Here is a 27,813-nt window from a genome sequence, read left to right as displayed (position 1 = left end):
CATCAGCATTCCATACCTTCCTCCGTTTATCAATACCGTATCTCCTTCTGATCCTTCTTTGCATAGTCCTTTGAAAGTGGAACACAATGAATTTTTTCTTGAATTAAATCTTAATTTCTGTAAAGAATTTGCATTTCCCCGCAGTGGCAGATGTATCCTTCTCAAAATTCACTCTAGATAAACTAATAGTATATCCACTTCTCACTACATATTTGCTTTCTCTACAGAGTCACTAACCATCATCAGTTTTAGCCAAGAGCAGCATTCCTCCTATTCTTAACACGTGCTGTAGGTTCAGAGTTTGATGAATGAAATAATGAGCATCCTCGTATGTATAGTGAGGATAATGGAATCCACCCCACCCATTAAACAGGCTGTTTCAATGATTAAACAAGTCATAGCCTAGGGAAACATTTAAAATAGTAAAATGACATATAAACATATATTCTTATTACTATTGCCAGCCTTTGAATAGTGGTGCATAGTAAGAAATATTTGAAAGAAGTTGAAGGGTAGGAAATACCTGTAGGCTAATAAAATTTTGCATAGCTTCAATAACCTTGTTCCGTAAACTAAATTAAACATTGGCATGGTTTTCTCAAAGCCTGAATTGACAAACTGAAAACAAAGAAATGCCCTTTATTTTCTCCTCTCAACTCTGACTCAGAGCCCAGCTCTCTTAACAGAAATGTTTTTTCTAATTAAATGTTATTTTTTCAAGAATAGCATTTTGTAGCCTATTGCTTAAAAGGCATCAGTGTAACGAGTTTCAAAGGGGAAAAATTCTGCTATGTATGAACCATGAATGACACCTGATTTACGACAAGCAGCCATCCAATGATGACCAGAAAAATTAAGAATAACTTGTATGAGTGAATCGAAAGTGCTCACTCTATTTCCAGAAGCAAGCTTTAGCATAGCTTTTTATAATAACTATCTTGATTATCTTGACTTGGGCAAGGTGAAGGCAGCAGTGAGATTTTGGGACTGGACAAGCTAAGGGATAATGAAGCAAGGCACTTCCTGTTCTGACCGGGAAATGATCATTCTCTTCCTCGATGGTGGGTCCTGATATTAATCTGATTTCGATTCTTCTAAAAGGAAATGCTATAGTGTTAACTGCAAAATTGATTCCTTCCTCATAAATCTTTATGCACTATGATATTCATGGGTTTTGTCTTTTCTCTGAATTTTAATCCAATGGTATCTATGAGGAACAGGACCTTAGATCCAGTTGTCGTCAACTGAAAGCACTAAACATTCCCTGAATTTTTTTTTTTTTTTTTTTTTTATGCAACCATGGGCCTGTGTCTGTGCTTTCCTCAGGATGGCTGTTCTTAGAGTTGTTACAATGGAAAGCATTCCACGATGAGTATATAAAAATGAGTATCGCTGTCTCAAAAACAGGTCAAATATTTCTTGACTTTTGGTAAGCTGAAATAAGAGAGATTTTGGTCTAAAAGATTTTCTAAGCAATGTCCCCAGCATCCTGGAAAGGAAATTCTCAGTGGCTACTCAAACAGCTCCAGTAAAAGAGAGAGGATTGGTCTGAGACTGGTAAAGACAGCATTTGTGCAAGTGTGTCTTCAGCTCTTAGTTAGTTATTATTTGAATAATGTTTGAGCTGCTGGAAATTCTTCCAGAAATTCCAAACAACTCACCAATTAGCACTTACCTTGAAATGTGAGCCGCTTCTCTGAAGCTTACTTAAGCCATCTAAAGTACTGCTACATCTTATGTAGTCCCTCGTTTTTTTAAAAGCAAAAAACCTGACTTCTAACCTGGGAAAGAAAATTAATGACATTAGGGAGGATACCAGAATCGAGCTTAGAGAACTCAGGGAAGCACCACCAGTGTGTCTTTCTGGGAGGAAGAGAGAGAGAATTCTAAAGGAGGAGAAAATTAAAAGCAGTAACACATGTTCCACCAACAGCCAATACATTTGAAAATGATTTATTGTAATTACTTAAACTCACATCTCATTGGCAGTATTCTTCACATCTTGGTCGGATAGTTGCTCTAAATACCATTGGAAGGGTAGTGAGAAGACTAAGGGTTGTTTTTTTCTTTTTAAAGCAAACACGATATTTGATTTTTAGAGGACCAGTAACATCACCTGTCGATCTGTTAAAGCAATGTAGAATCAATACTTTGATATATTCAGTAAATGAAAATCTGCATTCCTTCCATTTGTGTCCCAAGCTCAGCGCCAGGATGGCTGACTTAGCACTGCAGAAAAATCAAGGCCCCATCCTTGAACTTTACAACCATGGTAAATCACCTCGTCTCTGTGTATTTTCACTATAAGTTCTATCCCTTTTATTCTGAGTGAAAACAAATGAAAAACAAAGATAAAAATGTCTGGATAGTAATGGTGACATGCTTTTAACCCCAGGGCCATCTCTTCTAGGATGTACAAATTTGCGGGAGTCATTTCACCTCTCCAGAGGCCTCAACTGCCTCAACTAAAAGTTGGATTTATCGTTTAATCATGGATTGTTTAACTCCTTTGTACTTTAAAAGTGCAAGGTTACACTGCAACCTTAATTATGCGGATTTACACTCTTCAGTGTGATGTTCATACTGGAAAGGTATTAATTGTTCATATTTTCTCTCAAATCCTTCCCTCCTGTAGATGTTTCTAGCCCATAAGTTTCTGTATAAATGGCTCCAAATGGCCCTATGGAGTTGATTTAATGGTTGATTCTGTCGGGATATTTATAAGTGACAATGATTTTGATATAAATTCAGAAAGCTCTGAAGGGAGTATGATTTTTTTTTTTTCTTTGTGGTACGCGGGCCTCTCACTGCCGTGACCTCTCCCATTGCGGAGCACAGGCTCCGGACACGCAGGCCCAGCGGCCATGGCCCACGGGCCCAGCCGCTCCGCGGCATGTGGGATCCCCCCGGACCGGGGCACGAACCCGCGTCCCCCGCATCGGCAGGCAGACTCTCAACCACTGCGCCACCAGGGAAGCCCCGGGAGTATGATTTTTAATTTGATCCTAAAATGTACAAGACGGCAGTTCTACTTAAAACATATAATCCTGATTAGTACAGCTAGTTTTCAACTCCTGTTTTCTGCTGCTTTGGAAGCATGTTCAATTTCAGCACTAACTTCTGTGGATTATGCTTGGGTTTCTTTTTGCTTTTACCAGAATTTCAATTCTTAGTTCAGTTATTGACTGTAATTTCCCTAAGGGTGGATTTCTTTCTGTATTACTGAAAAATCAATTTTTTGCTTCTGGATATGAATTGAAAAGTGACTCTAATTAGCTGCCACTAGCAAGAATGATAATAATAACTACATTGGTAAGTGCTTACATTTATATAGGGCATTCTTTCTATCAAAGGAGGATAGAGTACTTGTCTTGTTTGATGGGGTGATAAACAAACTGAATCAAAGTGATCGATTCCATCACCTGGGGTGAAATGTAGTAGCTATTAAATAGTCGACAGCAGTACAGGATTGAAGGGTGAAACAAAAAAAGATTTCCTTCTTTATCGTCTTATGGAATGTATCTCCGCTGTTAGTAGTCCATCTTAGACTGCCAGAGAAAATCCCAACTTGCCTGTAATAAATTTCATTTCCAGTCATTTGTGTTCCCACCTTGGATACACTATTAAGACAGAGTGTTGAAATGGGACAAGCGTGGGAATAGAGCCAGGTAGACCTGTTCTCTGATTCCATTTTTTCCACTTACGAGCTTCCCAACTTGGGCCAATCACACAACTTCTGTGAGCAGCATTTACCATCCCCATGTGGTAAATGCAGGATGTGATGATGACTCTCTTGGCGGAAGTTATAACCATTAAATGATATACAATATTCCGGTTGCCTAGTGTATACTTCATTACTCCACACATGATAATTCCTCAGAGAGGAAAGTACAGAATTGGCATCCAAGACTGAGAGTGGGACTGTGGAGTTTTTTTCCACTTTGTTTGGCTGGTCATTGTCTATATATTTTCTGTCTTACTAGTTGGTGCCTTTCTTGGTCTCTTAGTTAGAGAAGAGACTTTTCTTCTGGCAATTTTTGTCTACTCCCATTGTAGTTTTGGGGTTGTCACTTTCTACAGTTCCCAGTTGGGGATATTTGAGGCATGAAGAAAACCCAGGGGACTTGCTGCCATGGTGTTGATCAGGTTCCAAGGTGCCTAGCTGGGCTTTCTCCACCTGTCACTCTTCTTATGTCTGTTTCATAAACGTAATGGCCTAGTGTTTGGCTGTACTTAGCAGGAGAAATGGAGAGAAATGTGTCTACACCATCTTGGTCATGAACGTGGAACACAGATTTTCTGAATTAATGTCTTTTTAAAAAGATTTTGTTGATGTGGACCACTTTTAAAGTGTTTATTGAATTTGTTACAATATCGATTCCGTTTTATATTCTTGGTTTTTTGGCCGCGAGGCATGTGGGATCTTAGCTCCCTGACCAGGGATTGAACCCGCACCCCCTGCATTGGAAGGCGAAGTCTCAACCACTGGACTGCCAGGGAAGTCACCAATGTTTATTTTTGAAAATACATCTCTAAAGTATTTCCCTAGCTTCCTACCTTTATAAGCATCCTGTATAAAACATAATTGAATCTTTTATCATTAAGAATAATGCTATGTTGACTATCATAACTGCATAGTATCGTACATGTAGATGCTGTAGGGGATTCTCCCCCCACTATAAGATAAATCCTAAAAGTTGCTTTCAGATCAAAATAAGGTCCCTGTAATAGTTAACTCAGTTGCTTCCATTGTCCTAAGCTACTGTTTTAATGCAGCCACCTATCCTAACATTATTAGACTTTTGTACCTCCTTCCCAATATTCCCCACATGGTTTCCAAACCACTCCGCCTTGTATTGATATTGAACTAAAGTCCTAGCTGGCTTTATAAATCCTCACCATCAACAACAGAGAACACCTGCCCTTGATGGCTTAATAAAGAAAAACACGGTGGCATCTTAAAGTTTCCTTTATGGTGTACAATAACCTGGTCAAATAGAAAGCATTTTCTGTTTAATCCAATTCATTTTTGTCGAGCACTATAATAAGCCAGGCACTGAGCTGCTAGGGACACAAAGATGAATCAGATCCTCCCTCCCCAGGTTGCTTATAGCAGAGGGAGGAGGAGGCGGTCCCACCCAGTAAGGACAGGTAGAGATGGCGTGAGTCACGCTGATGGGCTGGGAGAAGGGGGATGGGGAGAGCCGCTGACTAGAGGTGACCTTTGAGTTGGATTCTGAAGTATGAGAAGAATGTTTTTGTTTCAGTAAAGGGAGAGAGAAGAAAATACAAGCAGGAGCACAGGGGCTTGAAAACACCCAGAGAAGCCCAGTGCTTGGCACAGTGGCTGCTGTGCTGGGGACTCCCAGCAGATACTCACAGAGCGTTTGATTTAAGTTTGCATGGTGAATAGGAGAGATAGGAGAAAGTTAAAGGACTTTTGTGAAAAATTTCTTCTATGTCATTTTCTATTTTATTAAGTGCCTTTGCTGTTTGATTTCTTTTCGCCTGCCTCTGGTATGCAGTGATAATATATGCACATTGCAAACTCCACAATGTGAGAATTGACTGTTTTAGGAAAGCATCCCATCAGTAGGCTTCTTTCTCTTTTTAAACAAAATAATCATAAGAACACGAACTGGTTAAATTACTTTGCCGCCTCTAAATGTGGAATCTAGTTGAGTTCTGGAGGGGAAAAATAATTGATTGCCATAACAAGGTCTACTGCTAAAATGAACATATGTTGTTCATAATGTCACTTTCTAAATCAATGAAATTATCATTATAGAACATGTCGACAAATTAGACATGTAAAGTGCCGGCTGTATGTGGGAGAGATGTAATTTGGCTCCATAAAAAGAAAATTAAACAATAAAATATCAATGACAGATGTAGTTAGCTAAAGGTTTTGAGGTTTAAATACCAATTTGTGGGGAAAAAATTGTGCAGACAAACTGAGGGTACCAGATAAAAATACCAGTCTTCACGGGAGAGGAAAATTCAGTCTTTTGATCAGATGTTCTAAGACCTTAGCTGTGCCCTTTATTTAACAGATGAGTCTACAGACAAATTCCTAACTTTTCCAAATTCAAATAAGGTAGGTTAGTAGTGATAAAAGAAACAAAGCTAATCAAATAATTAATTCATGTCTCTGATTTGAAAGATATAGTAGATTAGGTTAGATTGGTGAAGCCATGTTCTCCAAACCAGGGCTTCTTCAAGTGGAATTTGTCTTATGTTTCATTCCTTAGAAAGCAGCATGTCAAAAAACCCCCACAGTTTCCAATGTATTTCTAGTTGTGGTTAATTATTCCTAACAATAACAGCATCATGGAATTATATGAGTCTTAAAGATAAGTATGAAAAATAATCAACACAATTATTGATGATAAGCTTATTGTTATTACTATGTTATTACTATTACAGTAGTAATAATAGTAAAATAAGTGAAAATTAATCATCTTTTGTACTCCAGTTAATCATCTTTTATACATTGGTTATTCCTAGTGGGTCTCAGACTTTCAATGTCTGTAGCTGGAAAAGTAGATAGACCCAAACTTTTCTCAACATTGAAACCTCGGACAGAGTAATGGCATATAAACAGTAGAAAACACTGGATGATGGGCTTTACAAATCTTCAGCATCCTGTATAGATTAAGACAGGAAACATGACATATACCAAGAGTATAGAAATATTTAAAAATTGCAACATCAGTGAAATTTACTAAGGGACTTCTCCAATCTCCTGTGAATCCTCTACTTTTTCCCTCCTCTATGTCCCCAATCTTAGGAATCAAGAATGGGTTCATTATTCTGTCTCCTAGTGTTTAGCACAGTACTCTGCACATAGTAGTAATTAAATAAATACACGTTGAAACAATGTACAGATAGTTAGATGCAGAAATGAAAGAAGAAAGTTTAAATACTTCCCACGTGAAAGCCATTCATCCTGTCCATAAAATAATTCTGCCTCTGCATGTGTGAAGGTTGTAATCCTGGCCCGCATACAATTGAGAGGGGCCACTTGGATGGTAATTCCACCAATCAGTTGTAAGGGGACGTGGCCTTCGTCACTACCAGGCTGGCCCAACTGGTTGCTATTGTGAGACACAGCAGAGCGTTCTTTTGCTCTCTCAGCAGCTCTATCAGCCTGAATCCCAAGTTAATTATAATAAGCAGAGTCCCCAGCTAACCTGCAGACATAACACATGAGTGAGAAACAAGCTTTTCTTATTCCAAGTCCCTGAGATGATCCTGGTTGGTACAACAGGTAAAGATATAATATTAGGCTACTAATATTTCCCAGGAAATGTTGCTGCTCCTATTAAAATGCCACATGGTATACATCTTTGCAATCATCTCAACTTCACTCCCAATCTCCATCACATTCCCAAACTTGTTCCCAAAGGGACAAGTTTGATTAAACTTTAAATATTGCAGTAGTCCATACCTGAAGATTTTCCTCCAGAGGAAAAACTCTTTTCAGAGTGGGCTACTACTAAGGAGACAAGGATGACTCCACAGAAAATTATACACACACACACACACACACACACACACGCACGCACGCACGCACGCACACACATCTAAGCAACTTCGTTCACTATCTTCTTAGCCAAAATAGAAAAGTAAGATGATATACGTAGCTGGATTACCATGGTCATTCAGGTAGATATTATTTTCTGGAATTTTCATGTCTAATGTTATTGAATGGATGGTTCCATTATATTGCACACAATATAATTAATAGAAAAAATGGCAGTTATATAAAGTAGGAAGAAATGAGGATCTAACATAAATGACATTCCCTTCTGAAAGTTGTGGATAGAAAACTTCCCCAGCATCTGTTATGGAAATATGGAAACTGATATTTTTAAATGCAGTGTGAAATGTAAAATAAGAGATAAAATGTGGTGAGTCCATATTTGAGGATCCATGCTTGTCAAAATAACACTTCCAAAAAGAAAATCATTTAGAAAGGTTACCCCTCGGAATACGGCCACCAACAGTGCTACTTTCAACAACTGGTGTATTTAGTATATCCATACAACGTTCAACCCTACCAACCTACAACCCCAAGAGGAAAAGAAGAAGAAATGTACCAATACAAATAGGTAACCTTCAGACTGAGTGAAAGGAGGCATGTTTCTGCAGGCAGTTTGGTATTGGGGAGCCCACCCCTAAACTCACCATAGAGAGAAAGAAGTTATGATGGGGATCAATTAGCTGGCAATGGAAATTAAGAAGGAGACATCAAGCAATAAGAAATGTGATGTTGCATAGAGTAGCTGTCTCCTGGAAGTTAACTCTAGGACCGTTTTATTTTAAAGAGTAGTGGGAGTTCCCTGGTGGTCTAATGGTTAGGATTCGGTGCTTTCACCCGGGTTCAATCCCTGATCGGGGAACTGAGATCCCGCAAGCCGTGGGACGGGCCAAAATTTTGTAAAAGTAGCATTAGAATACAATCCACTAACAGTTCATCAAGCGATGAAGACCACACTCTTCAGGGAGAAGGAGTGGGCCTAAAGGATGCTTCAGAACCTGCATTCTACTCGCTCACAAGTACAGTCCAAGCCTAGGCTTATTCCACCTGCCAATTTATCTTAAGAGATTTACTATTCTTGTTTAGATCTGCCTATAGCACGGCCATGATCACATTCATAATTTATATTTTTTTCTTCAAACTTTCCCTCCTTCTACCTGTCAACAGAGATAAATCTTCCGTCTGCAGTCATCAAAGAAACAAACTTTAAACACGTAAAGAGAGTGTGCCCAGAAGAGGCAGCAGAAAGGGGACAGCCTGTGGAATCCTTCACACCTGAGACCTGAAGTCCATCCAGGGATGGCCCCAGATTTTATGGGACCTAAAATTTAAATTGGTAGACACTTTTTAAGAATGATACAAAAAACAAAAGTAAGTCTCTCTTGAGAACAAGAAATCACAGGAAATTAGAAATTTTATAAAACCTTAAAAATCCAGAAAAATAACATGCATATATTTATTAACAGCTGTTTAACATATCTCAGTGATACCCTTTCTCCTGTATGTTTTTTGGCTGCATAGGCTTTAATCACCTTTGATATGATAAATAATCTTGTGTTCTTTTTAATGAAAAAAATGGAAGGGTAATTCCGTCTTCCAGAATGACTGACCGGACACTGATGGTGATTGTTATTATTACCGTGAGATCTTCCAACTTCACAACTTGTCATTGGTAATAGCATACACACGTTTAGGATTGTTGTTAAATTTGGGAGAAACTCTTCAAGCTTCTTTCCTATATGAACTGTGAGATTTGGAAGAATTTTCTATAGCAGAGCTTCACAACTGTACATGTCGCATTTTGTTTTTCTCCCCACCTCCCACACAATTGCGGTGCAGGGTGCTATCAGGACATATTTATGTCACAACTGGACCTCTGCGCCAGCATCATCATGTCACAGTGCTAGCTGGGTTGGCCAGGTGGGCATAGGAGCAGCCCCGGAAGCCACTCCTAATCCAGAGCTGGCAAACTTTTAACCCAAAACGGAAGTAACCATCCACATAAATATATAAACCACAACGTAACATTCCCTTAGCTAGAACCCAAAAATCTGTGGGGAAATATAATGGAATACCATTATCAGGAGGGGAGGTATAACAAATGAGAAGGGAATATGAGTGGGGGAAATCCAGCTATCTTAATCCATTGGGATCGTAACATCTCACTTTTTAAGTTTTTTACAAATTTAGGACACTTTATAATAGGGTGACCAACCATCCCAGCTTGCCCAGGACAGTCCCAGTTTTAGCACTGAAAGTCCTGCATCCCAATAAACTCATTAGTCTCAGGGCAACCAGAGCAGTCTGTCGCCCTATCATATAAACACATTTCTGGGGCACCTACCAGGGCCTTGGAGGGGCCGTGTGAGGGAGGGCCGTGGAGCTCAGCCTCGTGGTCCACCAGCCTCGTGGTCAATCTAACTCTAGTTCTAGACCTTATCCTGGGAGTTATTAGGGTGTGACATTCGGCCGTTCATTATCTTCTGAGTTTCTTTCTCTTTTAACAGTTGTAAATTACGGTTGCTTGAGAGGATTGTATGAAATTATAAGCGTCCTGCACAAAGTGGGAAATCAACCCTTGGGAATTATTGTTACAGACTATTTTTAACATCGGGACCCAGATGATTTCCATGGTTACTTGTCTTCAATATTTTAATGTAAAATCAGTGATGAAAAATTAAAAGTTAAATTCTGAATTTAACTTTAAGCCAACTTTTCAGAATCTCATCCATGTCATATTTTATGAACTATTTCTATGCAGCCGTATGTTATGAAAAAAAAGTCACAATTAATTTTCTATGAATTAGCAACTCAGAGAGAGGAACAGTGATATGCATTATACCAAAAACAACTTTGCAAGTAAAACCTATGGAATTAGTAGTTTGAAATGGGACCTCATGAGAAACAGAAAGAATTATCTGGAAGAAAACTAGAGTTGAAGACAGAAGAATATCTATTTCATTTTACACTATCAGCATATTCCCTTGATAATTTCAGTGTTTAATCACCATGGCATCCAATAAGTTTTTTCTTATTTTTAACTGAACTCTATTCTGCCCTAACATGGACCCACTTGTCTTATTTGCATCCTTGTGGTGATAAAAATAAAAAGGTCATCATTTTCCTCAGAATATTTCACATCGTTGTGGACAATTATTGTCCCTTAGCCTTTCCTAGTCAACGTTAAACAACATTGTGTCTTTACAGCATTTATGAGAGAGAAGCAGTATGTCAGCTGCAGAATAGCTTACTTGACACTATCTTTTCTGTGCCTAATATTCAATAATACTCAATACATGCTCAACCGATAGCCAATAAACACCTTCTAAATGAATACGCCAATAGCTCAATGTGTGAATTAAAGAGGTCACCAACTTTAATGGACTTCATCATTCTCCTCTTGAAAATAAGGAAATTAGATTGTCTTGAGCACTCAGTCCAGCCCTGAAATTCTGCCATCTTAGAATCTATTTTTTATTCTTCATCCTGGATTCTTTCTGAGCAGCCAAAACAAGATACGGTTTGTATATTTGTATAAAATAGGATCTGGCCCAATATACCGGCAAGGCTTTATCCTTGCCTCTTTTGTTATTTTCCTGTAAATGTTCAACAGACCTGCTTGCTTTTGAAATAAAAGTGCTAGGAATGTAGTCCACCCGAGCTCAGAATTATTTGCTGCTGAGATCATTTCTATTCATTTTTACCCATCTCCTGTTTTTTGCATACCTGGTTACAGAGATGTATTAAGAATGTCAAATTGGCAACATTTGAATATCTGTAGATCAGCCCCTGATAACAGTTCCAGATAATGCAACTTAAGAGAAATATATTGGGGGTTTTGTTTGCTTGCTTGCTTGTTTGTTTTGGTTCACAAAGCCATACCTATATGGTGAGATGATGGAGTTGGCAGCTGCGGGAGATGCTGGGGGTGGGGGGGGGGCGTAGAAGAAAAGAAAAAGAAAACCTTCAGGCCCAGTCTTGTCAGCCCTCTTAGTGGCCAAAGTATGCTGACCATCAATTTTGCAGGATTCAGTTAGTAAGGTGATTTAATCATTTTTCAATAGGGGATCACCAAGACCAATCTGTTCAGTAGTTTCATGTGAGTGTTGACTGATAATTTCAATCATGATGATGTGGTACCCTGACATACCAGTTTCTAATACGCTTAGGAATTGAAACAATCACTGTGCCTTCCAAATGGCACAACTTAATCCCGCAGAGAAAATGACTCAAGTGGGATGAGCGACCCCTATCTGTGTAATTATAAATTATAAATAAGTAATTAAAGATTAATTCTAAATCTCAGTAGGCCCTAAGATGGATGGGCCATCTGGTTATTCCTGAGATGCTTAAAAAGCATTGGTGCTCATATGTCCCAATCAATGATAAGACCTTGTAGAGAGAAAAAATGCAAGAAATCTCCGGGCTTGTCCTTTGATATATTTATTTATTGGTCCCATCTAACTACTCCCTAAACGTTTAAAAAGTTTTCTGATGGGTCTGTTTAATGGCTTATATACTGTTCCTATAATTCTTTTTAATGCTCATTTTTGAAAAGCTATGAAGATTTAAGAGATTCTGCTACTTTATATCAGACCTTTGTCATCCCAAGTGTGATAAACATCTTTGTATGAAGAATTACTAAGTCACACACCAAAAGATAGATCTAGTCTCTCCCAGAGAGTGATCTCTGAACAGCTCTATCCGATGTTCCCTTATTTTCTCCTTATCCTGGGTAACGTATTTGCTGCCAGGATTCAAAACCAGCAGAAAGCTGTCAGCTGTCTGGGAGCTGTTACTTTCATCTCCCCACTGTCCTTCATTTCAATGCAGTCCATTGTGTACAGCAGACAAGTCTGGGTTCATTAGCAGAGTCATTCAGAAAGCCTTCAGCAGCGGGGAGGTTCTTCCCGTCCTCTGCCCCTTCCATCTGCCACCAAGCACCCACCTCCCCACCCCCCAAATAAATCATCCTGGCACTCCCTCTTCTCCCTCCAGTCCCCAATTCTGCATTTCCCCACCTGACAGCAAGTCAGATTAGCATAAGAAAGAATGGTAGATCATCTGTCAAATCACCTTTTTATGTGGATGACCTCAAGCCAAGGTCAATAGAGAGTCAGCTATAATCTAATGGACCATTTTCAGAAATGAAATATGGCACCCATCACATGAAGCAGATCAGGCCTCTCCCCTGCAAACCAGTTTCCAGGGCCTCCCATGACACTGGGAAGAAAAAGTGAGCTCTTCACACCCTGCACAGTTGGTCCTCTGCCCACCCCACCAGCATCCTCTTAGACCGCACTCCCTCACCCCGGCTACGCACAAGTGGTATGAAGAAACGGCACGCTCTCGCTGATACAGGCTGGTGGCACTAGGAGTTGCCACAGATATTCTGGAGATCTATTTTGCACTATGTGTCAAAAGCCTTGCTCTACATATTCTTTGACCCAGCAATTTCACTTCTTGCTTTTTATCCTAAAGAAACAATCAGTACACATGAACAGATCAGTGTTCTAGGTTAGAATGCATTGCAAGGTTCTTCACAGTGATTAAAAGTTGAAAACCCTCTCTATGTCTACCAGAAAAGAAGTTGGTTAAATATACAGAAATTCATTCATATTTCTGAACCCATTAAAATTTGTCTCCTTAAATGTGGAACGTGCATTGTGACTTCCTTCTAAAGAGTATAGTATGGAAAAATGGGGAAAAGAATACTTTTACAGTGGAGAATCCTGATAAACAACACCCTAGCTAGGTGATAAATGTCGGTATCAACATGTTGATTTAATCATGTTGTTGTTGTTGTTGGGGTGTGTGTGTGTGTGTATATATATATATACACACACACATATATATATACCCTTGACATGATGGTATGAGGATGGCTCTTTACCACTACAACCTTCCTCCCAAAAGTCCATTACCCCAATCTTATCTTGAGAACAATATCAAATTCCAATTGAGGGGCATCCTACAACGTACCTGAATAGCACTTCTCCAAATTGTCAAGGTCATCCAAAATAAGGAAAGTCTGAGAAGCTGTCAGTGTAGAGGAGCCTGAGACATGACAAGTAAACATAATGTGTCCTGAATGGCATCTTGGAACAGAAAAAGGAAATTGGGTAAAATCTTTAAAAATCTGAATAAAGTATGGACTTTAATAATAATGTATCAATATTGGTTCATTAATTTTGGCACAGGTATCGTACTAATGTTAATAGTAGGAGATGTTAATAGTGAGAGAAACTGGGTGTAGAGTATATGAGAAATTCTCTGTATTCTTTTCTCAGTTTTCCATAAATCTAAAACCCTTCCAAAAATTAAAGTCTATTTAAAAGGGGAAGAAAAATGAGGCTGTAGGTGTATATGTAGTTACACAAAGTGTGTTACTAATTTAATTTTAAGTGAAAAAAGTAGATCATCAAACAGAATCTAGTGATTATAACAAAATTATATATACATGCACATGTATCCATAGTTTATATATCTATAGAAAAATCTGAACAAATGAACATTAACACATTAACAGTGGGGTGACAGGTGATTTTTTTTCTTTTTTGCTTATTTTCCAATTTTTGACAATGAATACTTAAGTATTAAAGTATTAAAGTATTAAAATTTTTGACAATGAATACTTAAGTATTAAAGTATTAAGTATTAAAATTTTTTAGGTTGGTTTTTATTTATTGCTTTATTCGAATCTTCTGAATGTTTAGATATGCCAGTGTTAGCCAATGACCAATGCAACTTCCTGAAAATTGCACCATATTGGGGACGTGGAAAAGGAATAAATTTTGTTGTAACTTGTATTGCTTTTTAAAAATCTTTTTAATTTTAAATAATTGTAGACTTACAGAAAAGTTGCAAAAATAGAATTCCCATATACCCATTATTCAGCTTCCCCTAAAGTTGACATGTTTCATAATCATAGTAAAATGATCAAAACTGGGAAATTAACATTGATACAGTACTGTTAACAAAACTGTAGAACATATTCAAATTTCACCAATTTTTTCACTATTTCCCTTTTTCTTTTCTGGGAATCAATCTGGGACCTCAGACTGCATTTCGCTGTTAAATCTCCTTATTTCACTCCAGTCTGTAAACGTTTCTTAATCTTTCCTTGTCGCCTCTGAAGTTGACATTTTTGAAGAGAACTCTAGTTATTTTGTAGTATGTCCCTCATTTGGGGTTTGTCTGATGCGCTTTGGAGGTTATGCACTTTGGCAAGAACATCACAGAAATGACCTTGCCCTTCTCAGTGCTTCATGTCAGAGTGTCCATGAGGCTGATATGCCTTATTACTGGGGAGGTTAACTTTGACCACTTGGTTAAGGTGTGTCTGCTAGATATTTCCACTTGTAAAGTTACTGTTTTCCTCTTGAAATTCCTTATCTTAGGGAAGACACTTTGATACTATTCAAATATCCAGATTCCTCCTTAAGCTTTTGCCCCATAATTTTAACATCCCTTTTGTGTCTCTTGTCTGCAACAACTATTACTGTGTCATCTGATGGTGATTTTTCTTTCATTCTTTCTGTATTTATTAATTGGAATTCTTAAGGAAAAGACATTTCTTCTTCTTTATATAAGTATTTATATCAGTATGAACTCATGCCATTCTTTGGGTTATTATCCAATACTATCATTATTTATTTTAAAATAAAATATAAAAAATATAAACATATCAAATTGTTTGAAACTTTGCCATTAGGAACTTCTTTGGGTTGACTTGTCTGTCCTTTAAATATGCCCTCCTCTCTTTTGGAGCCATTGCTACTTTATGGCATCACAAGATGTTCCAGGCTCCTCTTGTATTTCTCTGTGCCAACTCTGGGATCAACCATGTCTCCAAGGAGCCCTGGTCCCTTTTGTTGGAAAATGATGTTTAGAAAAAAATCTAGACCCAAGGTATCCTATTAATACTGGAAAACCATTGCTTCTAGGACCTCTGAGCAGACAGAGCTAGGAAATACATGTGTGTATACCAACCCACACATATACACAAACACCTACTTTTCTATTAATATAGCCATCTATCTGCATAGATAGGTAGGTAGATAGAGAGATAGATTCCAATCCAACACCACAGATTCATTTTTGCCTTCCTTGTTTATAACTTTTCTCTAACAATGTAAAACCTAGTCCTCATTATCTACAATGCACGTACTTATTTATTCAGTCCTGATATACACATAAAGCAGTTTCAGAATTGCTAACGCATACCCCTGTAACAAATTTAATAACTGAATTAAACTCTAAACACATTAATGTTTTCTCATATGTTTAAGAGCCTTTTTATATATATTTTACAAATGTTCTTTTTGAATCTTTTCCCATTTTTCTATTGTGTTTTTGATCCTTTGTCTCTAAGTTTTGGGGGTTTTTTAACATCTTTATTGGCGTCTCTAACTTTTTGAGAGTTCCATGTATAGTAGGGATATTCGCCCTTTGTCTGTGATATATGTTTAAATATTGTCTCCCAGTTCATTCGTTGTCTTTTGATATTGTTTATGAAATGTTTTTGCCATGTGAAATATTTTAATTACATCATCAAATTTATCAATCTTTTCTTACGTCTGGATTTTAAGACAGTTAAATAGCCTTTTCCTACCCCAAGGTTAAGGAGGAATTCACCCATATTTTCTTCCAATGCTTGTACGATTTCATTCTGAGATTTATAACCCTAATCAAGTTAAGGTTTATTCCTGTGTATGGCCACACACCCCTTTCCCCATCATCTCTTTACAAGAATATGTTCGCTCGGGTGAAATCAAATTGGAAGAAATCAAGTTAACAGAAGGGTGTAGCATTAAGTTAGCTGTGGAGAAAGAGCAAAGCTTTAACTTGAAATGGTTAGAGCCAAAGCCAGTGCTTGTTGTGGCTCACAGGATGGCTCGGTCTCTACCTGCCTCCCTAGCTTCATCTCTCCACGACTGGGACAATGTCTTCCACCGCAGCCAAGCTCTTGTTCCTCCCTGGAAATGTACATAAAGGCAAGATCTATGATCTCTATTAGCAAAAACTAAGAGTGGCCACTTCCATCAAAGGAGGGATTCAAGTTTGTAGTCTTTGAGGTTGGAATCCTAACTTTGGGGTGAAACATTCTGAGTTACATAATACGCGTTTCTGCCTTTGCTCTCGTGGTATCCATTGCTACGTTCGACTTCACAAATAATTTTTTGTGCCCGAAACTGTTTCCATTTCTGGGTAAATGGTGAAGAAATTGATCTTGCCTCCCAGGAATTTTACCTCCTTGTTTAGAAGATATTTCCACAATTCACAGGTTCTTCTGATCCCAAAGTAGTGTTGACAGTCTTTACCAAAAAAAAAGTCCCTCCAAACCTAGAGAGTTCCTAAGGATACCCCTGTGATTTAGTGTGTGAATGCAGCTAGAAGTCTCCATTGGAATGAGAGATGGCCTTTAGAGGCAAAGCAAGCTTCCTTTGATTGGAAGAAATGGGAGCATTTTTGATGAAAACCAAAAAAGACAAGTTACAGGTACACACAATAATATAGTTTTTCTGCAAAGTGTTTCATGTTCTGCAGCCAGCTCAAGGACTGCCCTTTGAGAAACTGAGAATAGCTCTAATCTCTAAACGGCTACATAGCATTGGGCCATTTTCTCCCCTGATGAGAAGACACCATCTGCCCAAACTCACATTTGAGGATTCCCTCTGACAGGCAACTTAGAAGTGCAATGAATTTTTAATTGGAAAATACTGCTGTTCTATTTTGTCTATTTCCCACTCATTTATTTAGTGCCCAAGCAGTATCTTTGTCTTAGTGATGTTTCATTCCTGTTGTTTATTCCACACCTGAAGTCATAATCTTCTTTGTGACATCTTAAACCATAAATGGTTGCTATGGAAATGATTAGAATGTCACACACTAAAGGATTATTACCTTTGGTTGGGTACTATCCAGACCATATAAACTCTTAAAGACATTATTTAAGGCAAATGTTCCAGCGAGAAATTTGGGAGAAAATAGATTTCTGGAAGCATAAACCTAGCGATACAAGTAAAGTGATTCCAGTTCAGCAAACTTGGTCCTCTCTAGTAATTCCAGAACGTGGAATATCGAGGGGAAGTTTTTCTTAGTTACCCATTTTCCTTCTTCACATTAATTGTTTTCGACACAGTTTTTTAATGTATTTGTTTGTCAGTGGATCTTTTCTCCAGATTATTCAGATAAGACTATATCACAAATATCTGAAAGAACAAAACTGAGCCAACGCTGCTCAAAGAAACGCTAAAATCTCAAGCGCAGATAAATAAGTACAGAGTATCAGCTCTCTCCACCAACTATATACTGGGAGTGGCATTAGAAGCCACAATCTCTTGTAAACACGTAGTTTTTACACTATGTGTAAAAGAAGGCGCATAGTTTTCTTCTCTTTGAGTTTAAAAAATATCAATGCTATTTTGCATCTGAAATCATTCAAATGCATGTAATTTCAGTGCCTAGAGATGTTAGGTGTAATTATTCACATTTGCAAGAAACAAGAAGACATCTTTTGGTTATAAATTAGCAATAATAGTACATGCAATTTAGTACTTATTTATACTAGTGCATTTCCAAAGTATTTAAAGAGTATTTTTCAAAGCATTTCCCTAGGATATATACTTGTTCCCAATTAAGGAAAATTTGGCATAAGTGATTATATTGACCCTGTGGTACAATAGCCATCTCTAGCCATGGACCACCTCTGTGGGTGGCACACATACCCTGTCCCATCCAACCACGTATGTCCTATGCTCCATGTTAATTCCCAAAAGCCTATGTAATGAGAAGACATTGCATTTTTTTACTTCAAAATATGCGTTTATATCTATTATGCTAGTAAAAATGATTCCACTATTTTTATTTAGCAATCATTTGTTGAGTGGAGGTGTACCCTTTCTAGTTTGACATTTAATTGGCCAACACTGCCATTGATTTTCTTCTTCCCTTGTACTCTGACTATAAGATCAAGATTTGTAAGTCACAGGCTTTCTACCAAGAGGAGGGATCTTTTCCTACCTGAGTGAATTCTCTACCTAAATTGGAAGCCAATTAGCGGCCTTTCCTAGTTCCATTTTACCAACCTTTCCTGGTATACAGGGTTCATACATTGCGGCTCCCAAAACAGCCCACTAATAGCCAGACTTCCAGGAAGATAAACAGAGCAGCAAGCTCAGAAAAGCCAACTCAGAGACATGAATGAGTTTATGAGTTTATTCCTGTGGGAAAAGCTTCTTCCATAAAAGATAGGCAGAATGTGCTTGCTGTCAAATCCGTCAAAACCATGACACGTAAAACTATAGAAAAAAAAAAAACTCTGGTGAAAACTGAAGAGACATTTGCAAAGAGACCTGTTTTACAGGCATGGCCTACTTGTGATTTTTTTTTTTCCCCATCATCACTCAGCAAGCACAGAAAATTTACAGAATGGGGGTTAGAACTGGTGCCAGATAACACTCTAGTGGTCAAAGCTGCTCCGTTATCACCTAAATTTCTTACTAAATTATTTTCCTGTTTTTGACTCACATCTCTTTTTATGGTATTCAAGGCAATTTTCTAGTCCATGTGAATTTGTTCAATCTTTTCTCCTACGTAACCATTTTACATAGGAGAAACATTACATATCCATGTAAACATTTTTACATGTTCATCCAAATTTTTCCCTTCGCCTGCACCCCTACAGAGCTCTCTTTGAAGTGGAGAACTTGGCAGGTCCTTGCTAGCAAAGCAGCATGCTTCCTCCTGGGGTTGGAGATGTGTGTTGTGTTTAACCTCCTCCTAACTGGCCTGTCTGCCAATAGTATAATTTTATACCAGTTCCATTTCCCTCCAGTGGGTATATTTATCTCCACAAAGGCCACCCATCTTTGTTCTGCTTCACTATTTATGGTTTATTTTCTGCTGGCCTCTGTCTGATGGAGGATGATCCCTCTAAAAGGACCATGGAACTAGCCAGCTGTCAATATTCCCTGTCTTTGACATTGACATAGGGATCTTTAGGTGAGTCGTGTAACCCTTGGTAATTTCTCGCTGCTTCTGTACTCAAACAGGGATGATCGCCTGGTCTGCCCACCTATTTTGTGCTATCGGAGGGCAAAACATTTTTTTAATGTTGTCTGCATCGTGTTGATATTATTTCCTGCCTGTTGTTTGGATTGGATGACATAGAGATGGAAGTGAACACTCTAAAAAATAGTGTCCTTATTTTGCATCTGTGCCTGATTATTAATTCCCCCAACTGTTTAACTTTTGCCTGTGCCATTTCTCATTTTAACTTGATGGCCCGTCCAGGGCATGAATCCTGCTTCACCTAAATCTTACCCATTCATCTAAGGCAAATCAGCTGCCTTACCTTTCATGCTTTCTTTCACTCCCTTACTTTTAAATCTTGCAGCAGGATTTGTTATTAGGAAAACTTAATATTCTGTGTTCTCTGAGGGCAACGGGCAAATCTGCAGAAAACTTAGATAACAGATAACAGTATTGAGCACTGTGTATCCAGACTTTAAAAATCAGATGCTTATTATTAAATTATGCATTTATTTAGCAAAATGTGCTCTCATCATTCTTTTGGTGGATGGAGAATATAAGAATTTGACTAATGCTGGCAGCCTCTTGGAAACATGCTGCGTCAAATAAGCCAAAAACGAGACCTAACCTAGATTGGGGATCGATTAGCTACAGGATACAGAGTTCTAATTCAAAATTTGAGAAGTTTAAGTGAATCACTTTAACTTTAACTTCTGAATGAGGCCAAACCCAAAAAATAAGTTCCAATGCGTGTTGTTAAAGAGGGAATTCTCATTATCCTTCAGCTATCTCTCTCCCTAAAACTGAACAGAAGCCAACAATCACGGTGAAGCAGTTTCTTGATGTTTTTAAACCTGTTACTAAATCTTTTAGACCTCAGAATTGAAAATGTGGATGATATTGGTTTTAGAGTTGCTATTCTTAATAAGAATTAATAAAATAAAATTATTATTTTATGAAATTATTCAAATAATTATTTAAATATCTCAGACGTACCCAAAATGGATAACTGCTATATCACCACTGAATCATAATTCTTAGCGGTCTTACAAAGCATCACCATGTGTGAAACAGAAGTGCGAGAGAAGTAAATGCTTGTGTTAATTTCCAAGTGAGAGCTGGGTAGCATCAGAGTGTCGCACCTCCAGAGGCTATGGTTACCTCGAAGTAGACCTGCTTAGAAACCATTTGAATTTATCAAACAGTAATCAAGATTTTTTCAGAAGTAGAATTATTTCAGGAAGCTTTGAAAAAAAAATACTGAAACAGTTCCTGATGTTGCCCAACTAGGAAAAGATCCATCCTTTGGGAGTCCATAAGCTGGTGGACCTATAGATGGAGACTATTCTAAGTTATCTCTACACCACCCTGGGGTGATAGAGCCTAAGGTCGTGTCTCTTTCAACAAATATTCCTGAAGGGTTCACTATGTGCCATGCACTGTACTGGGCATTGAGTAAAACACTGTAAGTAAAATAGATAGGGTGGTCCTTGCTTTCTTATAGTTTTCTGTCTAGTGAGGGAGACAAAGAATAGACAAATAAGCCAATTAATAAATGCATTTGCAAATCATGGTAAGTGCAGTGAAGAAAATGAAAAAGGCACATTGGGAGAGAGTGATGGGTGTCATAAAAGGTAGCAGATGATTAGACCTGAAGTCCGAGAGAGATCCAGCTTTGTGAAGGGCAACAGAGAAGGGGGGAGGGATACAGAACAAAAAAAGAAAGCCTAGGTGGGTGCTTGGAGAACAAGAAATATTGGTATAGTCACAAAACTTACAGAAGGACCTGTGGCAGGAGACAAATCAAGTAGTGCCTTGTAAGCCACAATACGAAGTCTGAGTTTGTATTTACAATATTAAAAGTGCTAAGTGCAAAAGGCAATGTTGTTTTCAAAAGAGAAGTAGCAGGATCCTTAAATGCGTTTTAAAAGTCTGTCTGAAAGCAGTCGATAGTAGAGGTAAGAAGACCAGAAAGAAGGACTCAAGGTGAGCTGACGGAGGGTTGGACCACGGTGGCTGTGGCAATGGAGGGAAGTGGATGGATTGGAAGTGGTTCTGTGAAGGAAGCATCAGGACTTGCTTAGTAGGGTGAGGGAGATGAGTGTCAAGGGCGATTCCCAGCTTTCTGGTTTGACAGAACATGTGAATTATGGCCCAATTTGCTGAGATGGGAAGGAGGGAGAGAAACAGGGGATTTTTTTATCTGTTCTATGAGAGATTCATGACAGTTATTAAGAGTTCAGCATGCCGGCGTGTTAAGTTCGAAATGCCCGTAAGACAGTTGAGTGAAATGTTAAGTAGATACTTGGATATTCCGTTAGCAAATTTTTATTTAATACCTACTATGTGTCATACAGTATTCTATTTTGATAGAAGATAAGTGATTCTGGATCTAGAGGAAGTTTGGGCTGGGTATAAAATCAACTTAGAGCTGCTATGAGCACTGGCTTCATTACAGAAGGCATGTTCTGTAATGAAGCCAGAACATGCCTTCCCTTCTCTGCCTCCCTAATAGACCATCTCCTGAGACACATCAGGATAAGCTGAGAGTTACCAAGTGCTCCTAAAGAAGGAACTTTATATACCATCCAACAAATTGTGGATTAAATGGCACCTGAGTGACTGGAATCAGTTGACTTTTTTTTATTTTAATAATCAATGTGCAAAGAATATTACCATATTTTTAATAGCGAAATATTGATACAATCTAAATGACTAACACAGAAGCAGAGATTAAATAGCATACATTTGTAAAAAGGAATGTTAAGCAGCCATTGTAAATAATAGTTTTGAAACATATTAAATGGCATGAAATAATATTTCAAATGTATAAGTGAAAAGTAGGCTACTGGAACACACTTAGAGCATATCTCAGTTTTCTTTAAAGATTGAAAGTAATATATGCATAGAAGAAATATAAAGGAAATGAGTCAAAATGTCAATTAGACTTATCAATATATGGTAAGATTTAAAGCAGCTTTCATGTTTTCTCTATGCTTTTAAGTATTTTTTAAATGTTTTTATAATGAACCTACCCTCAATTATTGGTAAGAAAGAGGACCATGATGGGAGGCACTTTGGGGAAATAGGTGGAATAAGTAGATACGACCCCTACCTTTAAGTTAAATGTATGGAATAGGTATATGAAAAACAGGCTTGCTACTTCCCCTTAAGTCACTGAAAGGATCAGCGCTTCCGTTATTTATAACCAGTGTTTCATATGGAGAGAATTCATGGGGAAAACGAGCCAGAGATCTGGGATATTCTCAACAAGGGAAGACAAATAAGAGAACATGAGAAATTGTCACTGTTAATTAACATCTGTGGCGCACTAAGTGTGTGTCAGGCACTCTTTTAAGTATTTTACGTTCTAAAGAAAGACAATTGGAGAATGTTAAATGTATGCTGGATTAATTTGGATTAAACACTATCCCTTTCTCTTTAAATGTTCTGATGTAAAATAAGAAATTAGAAAAATTTAATTACTAAACAAACAAATACATACATGCAAATATAAGTGTATGTGTGTTCCATCTTCATATAAAGTTAATTGAGATAAAGTTAAAATATAATTAAAACTTTTGTCACTAATTCTAGCCCCAGTGATAAGGTGGAAGAATATAATGGCTGTCACCTGTCTGTCTGTTGATTTATCATTAATTAAAGCCCAGCTGGCAAGGCGTCCTTGAAGCTGAAGTGGTGAGACTGCAGTTGCCATGGGTGCAGAGAGTAAGATCCCTAGAGTCACTAAATCCATTCCATTCTTATTCCAACCTATATACTAACAGCTATACAATCCAAATCCCTTTGTTAAAGCAGATAGAAAGACCTACAGAAGTAACAAATATCACTCCTCAAAATAATTGTTTCAGGATTTCAAAGACATTTCAGAGCTATCTAGAAATTCCTGAATATTCTTTGTGCTCTTTATTAGAATTCAGCAGCCTTAAGATCTCATTGTGCTAACCAAATCTCCTTCTCTGAGAAATATTGGAGTATTGAGCTTATGGTTGGGGGGCTACATCGATAAATCACATTTTCTGGTAGCACCGCCCCCCACCCCATCCTTTTACTTAAAAATTAGTGTCACTGCCCTACAAGCAATTGCACCAAATGGAGAGAGACTGTTCATCCACTGTGTTGTATGAGGATGTTTGCTTTAAAGCAAGGTCAGCTGACTCTAGTCTGGAGGCGGAGGAGTGAATGTTCTAGAATGTATCGATAAAAGAACATAATTCCAATTCAGATATATCCATGAGATAGAATCCAGTCTGCATCTGAGAGGAACAGAATTATAAGACAACTCTTTAGGGGCAAGTGGGTCAAAGTAGACACCACAGAAGAGCCATTATCTGTGTCAGCTACTTTGTAACTCCATCCTGAGGGTGCCTTTTGCCTTATTCTCTACTTCCCTGAAATAGTTCTTCATGCTGACAAAGCATTCAGTCTCTATAGTGACCTGTCAAACGACCTCCATTTTAGGACTGTAAATTTTGTGACTACTAAGCTTTATTAATTATTACCCTCCTCTTCACAAAGGAGTAAGGCGAAAACAGAGATAGATTTGCACAAATCTTGTGCTGGTTTTGGACAAATAAGCTTAACATTATGTTTTAATGAGTTTAGGTATATTTGTAAAATATATTTCCAGTTTGGAAGTGGAAAGTTTTTTTTTAAATTGGGGAGAAATTAAATACTCATGTGTGGTTTCTGGTACTAATATATTCTTTTGTTGCCCAGCTCTCCCGACCTCATCTTCTTTGATTAAAGTTTAAAATGCACACATTTCCAAATAAAATAGATCAATATCGTTGCTGAGAAATGGGCCATTGAATTGACAGATGTGCGGTTTTACCTCATCCCCTGATGTTGTAACTGAAAACATTCAAGGGGATGCTGAGAAGTGTTGCTTCTCAGCATTTACAGCAACAGAGCCTGTGCCAAATCCAAATCCTGTTTCTCCTTGACTTGTGCTCCTCCTGGAAGAGAAGCTGGCCTGTGATCCAGGCCAGGGATACTTCCGGGATGTTGTCTGTCACTATCAACGTTTGCTAATCTATCCATCACGTTGTGGATATCCTCCTCATGCTCAAAGATGCGACTAAGAGCACGTAGATAGCTGAAGCTTTTAAGTAAAGTTGGTTCTAGAAATATGACATGGAAGGAGTGAGCTGCTTTGGTGTTTCTTTATGCCTCGAGATATTTCTGGAGATCTGAAAGAACTCAGGTTAAATTAATTTACTGATATTACCTGAGGGAAAGAGCTGATATTAAAAATATTTCCACTGTAATAGACATTAAAAATGAAATACTGAGTCTCAGGATTATTCTATTGGCAATCCCTGGTTCAAGAGAACCCTAGTTCACATACTCACAAATAAATATGCAAATATGTGCATATTTACATATGTATGTATACATATTATAGTTGTCTACAAACATTGCCTAACCTAACTTACTTAAAGACAGTGTTTTTCAACTGATGTGACCCATTAGTGAGTTGTGAAATCAATGCTGTGGGTTGCAACTTTCTCTTTTATTTTTATTTATTTATTTATTTTTTTGCGGTACGCAGGCCTCTCACTGCTGTGGCCTCTCCCGTTGCGGAGCACAGGCTCCGGACGCGCATGCTCAGCAGCCATGGCTCACGGGCCCAGCCGCTCCGCGGCATGTGGGATCCTCCGGGTCCGGGACACGAACCCGTGTCCCCTAAATCGGCAGGTGGACTCTCAACCACTGCGCCACCAGGGAAGCCCTCTTTTATTTTTAAATGAAAGATACCATAGGATAAAATTTCTCTTAGCCTGTCTTATTAAAAGGCAAGTATGGCTTAGTGATACGTTTGTTTCAGTTTGTGTGTATTTGGTCGGTTGTATATTATGTCACAATGTGAAATAAAATTTAAAGCCAATATCATAGGAAGTTTATGTCCTCTTGATAATAAAGGGTCATGCTTTTTAAAATTCCTCTCTAAATATGAATTCTAATCTCCAAAGCTCTGTGTGGGTGCATGCACGCACATGTGCAAAACAAGAGATTGTGTGGGCTTTTACTTGTGTGTATGTGTGTTTGTGTGTGATTCCACAACAGGAACAATAATTGATTAAAAAATTAATATTTTACCACAGAGTTCCAATAGTCCTCACCATGACTTCCAATCTTATCCACTTAGAAGCAGTAGAACATTCTCTTCTCTTGCTCAGTGGTAACATTATGGAAATTTGTTAATGAACAGTGTGTTATGAAAAGTGAACTCACTCCCAGAAAAGAAATGTAGTCAAGGATTGAGAAAAAAAGGACCGTGTTTATTGATTGATTATAGTTTTTATTCCTGGGCAACTAAACAAGAGTAGTGTTTCTGTTTCTTATATAAAGAAATTCACAAGTCTCTTGGTAGATCTCCTAGGATGAACAGCTGACTTTTGAAACTATAAAATTCCTTGTGTTGTCCTTACCTAGGGGATATAGTCACATGTCTCTGACTTTCCAAATTAAAACTAGAGTTTACAAAAAGAACATAGGCCCTTCCTGAGGCTATACAGATAATTCCAGAACAAAATTTACGATATCTAGAAAACAGGCCACATTGCTTAACATGGATGCTTAATTCGTACTTTCAACATATATTTATAGGTAAAGCTTTATTGTGAACAGTATGTTCATCAGATCAGATGCATGGATGTAATTAAATTTCTGCTTGTTGAGATTTGTTTTATAGCTCTTATTAAAAGTAAATGTAAATAAAGCTTGTTTGGAGATATATGCCTTTTTTAACATTTAACTAGAAAAGCATAAGAAGTTACCTATTTCAGTGATGAGGCAGAAGCACTCTTTTTCTGTTCTTTAAGATACTAGAGGAGAAATGAAGCCACTAGACCGGATTCAAGTGATAAATACAAGTAAGCATGATCATTAAAAAAATGGCTGTAGAACAAACTCTGCTGTCTTAGAATTTGATGATTTAAGAGTGCTTAGCCCCAGGTCTGTTTTCATTGTTCATGGGTTTACATCCAGATTCTTTAGATCTCTTTTCTTAGGCTTCAACTATTTTTGCCAAACTTAATCTCTTACTACTTTGCAGCCCTAGCTCTCTTTGCAGATCTGAGTCCTACTGGTTCTTTGAAGGCCCAAACCAGTCTCCCTGTGACTCCAAAGCCTCTCCCGGTTACCAAAGCCTTAAATAACACCCTCTTGAATTCCTAAGCCACAAGCTATCTGCTTCAATCAACTGACAATAAGGATATACTTTGTGTATTGTTAGTTACTATTGCTTTTTAAAATTTAGAGGCTTTTAAAAAAAGATTATTTGCTTCCTGTGAGCAGAGACCATCTTCACTGGGTTCAGAGATGTTACTAATCAATAACTTTAAATATATTCCAAAGTTATGTCTACAAAAGACCAGTAATGAGATGAAAACTTAAAAGAGAACAAGGAAAAAATGAGTGATAAACTATAGGCTTATAATCTCAAAATATCTTAAAAATCCTCATATTAAGATCTATGACTGATTAACATAATTAATTAATATAGCATTTTATCATTTTACACCAGATATTTGGAGTTAGAACATGAGGGGTTTTTTTTCCCTTCTCATATTTGTCTTCTATTTCCTCTTCTACATAGTATACCAATATTCCAATTATTTAGGTATTTTTTAGGATGACTCTGGCTGCAAGTAACAGAAAACCCAGCTGAAATTGGCATCAATGATAAGGGCATTTATTGGCTTAAAACATTGGAAATCTAGGGGTTGGACAGGTTTTATATTTTCCTTACTGTGCTGGCTCTGCTCCATTTGCCTGTAATTCATTTGGCTCTGCCCTCTCGTGTGTGCTGGCTTCCTCCCTGGATTAGTCTTGAAAGAGCAACGATAGCTTCATGACCAATGTTTGCACAGGACAGATTGTCCAAAGGGAAAAGAGAAAGGGGCATTTTCACAACCTTTCCCAAAACATCAAGAAAGCCCTCTCCTAAGATGATTCTGCAGTGATGTCTATGCACCATTTTGCCAAGTTAGGTTAGGTGACCCTTCCTGCAAACACAACTGAAACAATCACTCTTGGAGCTGTGGGTGTGTTCAAATTCACCTGAGACACCTGAGCTGAGGGGGAAATAAGAAGGGACCTCAGCAAAACTGGAATTCTCTTGGAAAGAAGAAATGAGAGAAAAGATGCTAAATAGACAATCAACAACCTTCACTCCAACTTTCAAAAAAATAAATCTCTCCTTCCCA

General features: G+C 37.9%; 1 protein-coding gene across 1 annotated transcript in view; it reads left to right on the top strand.

Annotated features, from left to right (window-relative positions):
* The window catches only part of CELF2 (CUGBP Elav-like family member 2), an 829,377-nt gene that overhangs the window by 238,908 nt on the left and 562,656 nt on the right, over nucleotides 1-27,813 (top strand). The gene's annotated exons all lie outside the window — the stretch shown is intronic.

The sequence above is a fragment of the Globicephala melas genome, chromosome 2, assembly GCF_963455315.2.
Source record: "Globicephala melas chromosome 2, mGloMel1.2, whole genome shotgun sequence".
Classification (NCBI taxonomy): Eukaryota; Metazoa; Chordata; class Mammalia; order Artiodactyla; family Delphinidae; genus Globicephala; species Globicephala melas.
This window is presented reverse-complemented; position numbering and strand designations above follow the sequence as displayed.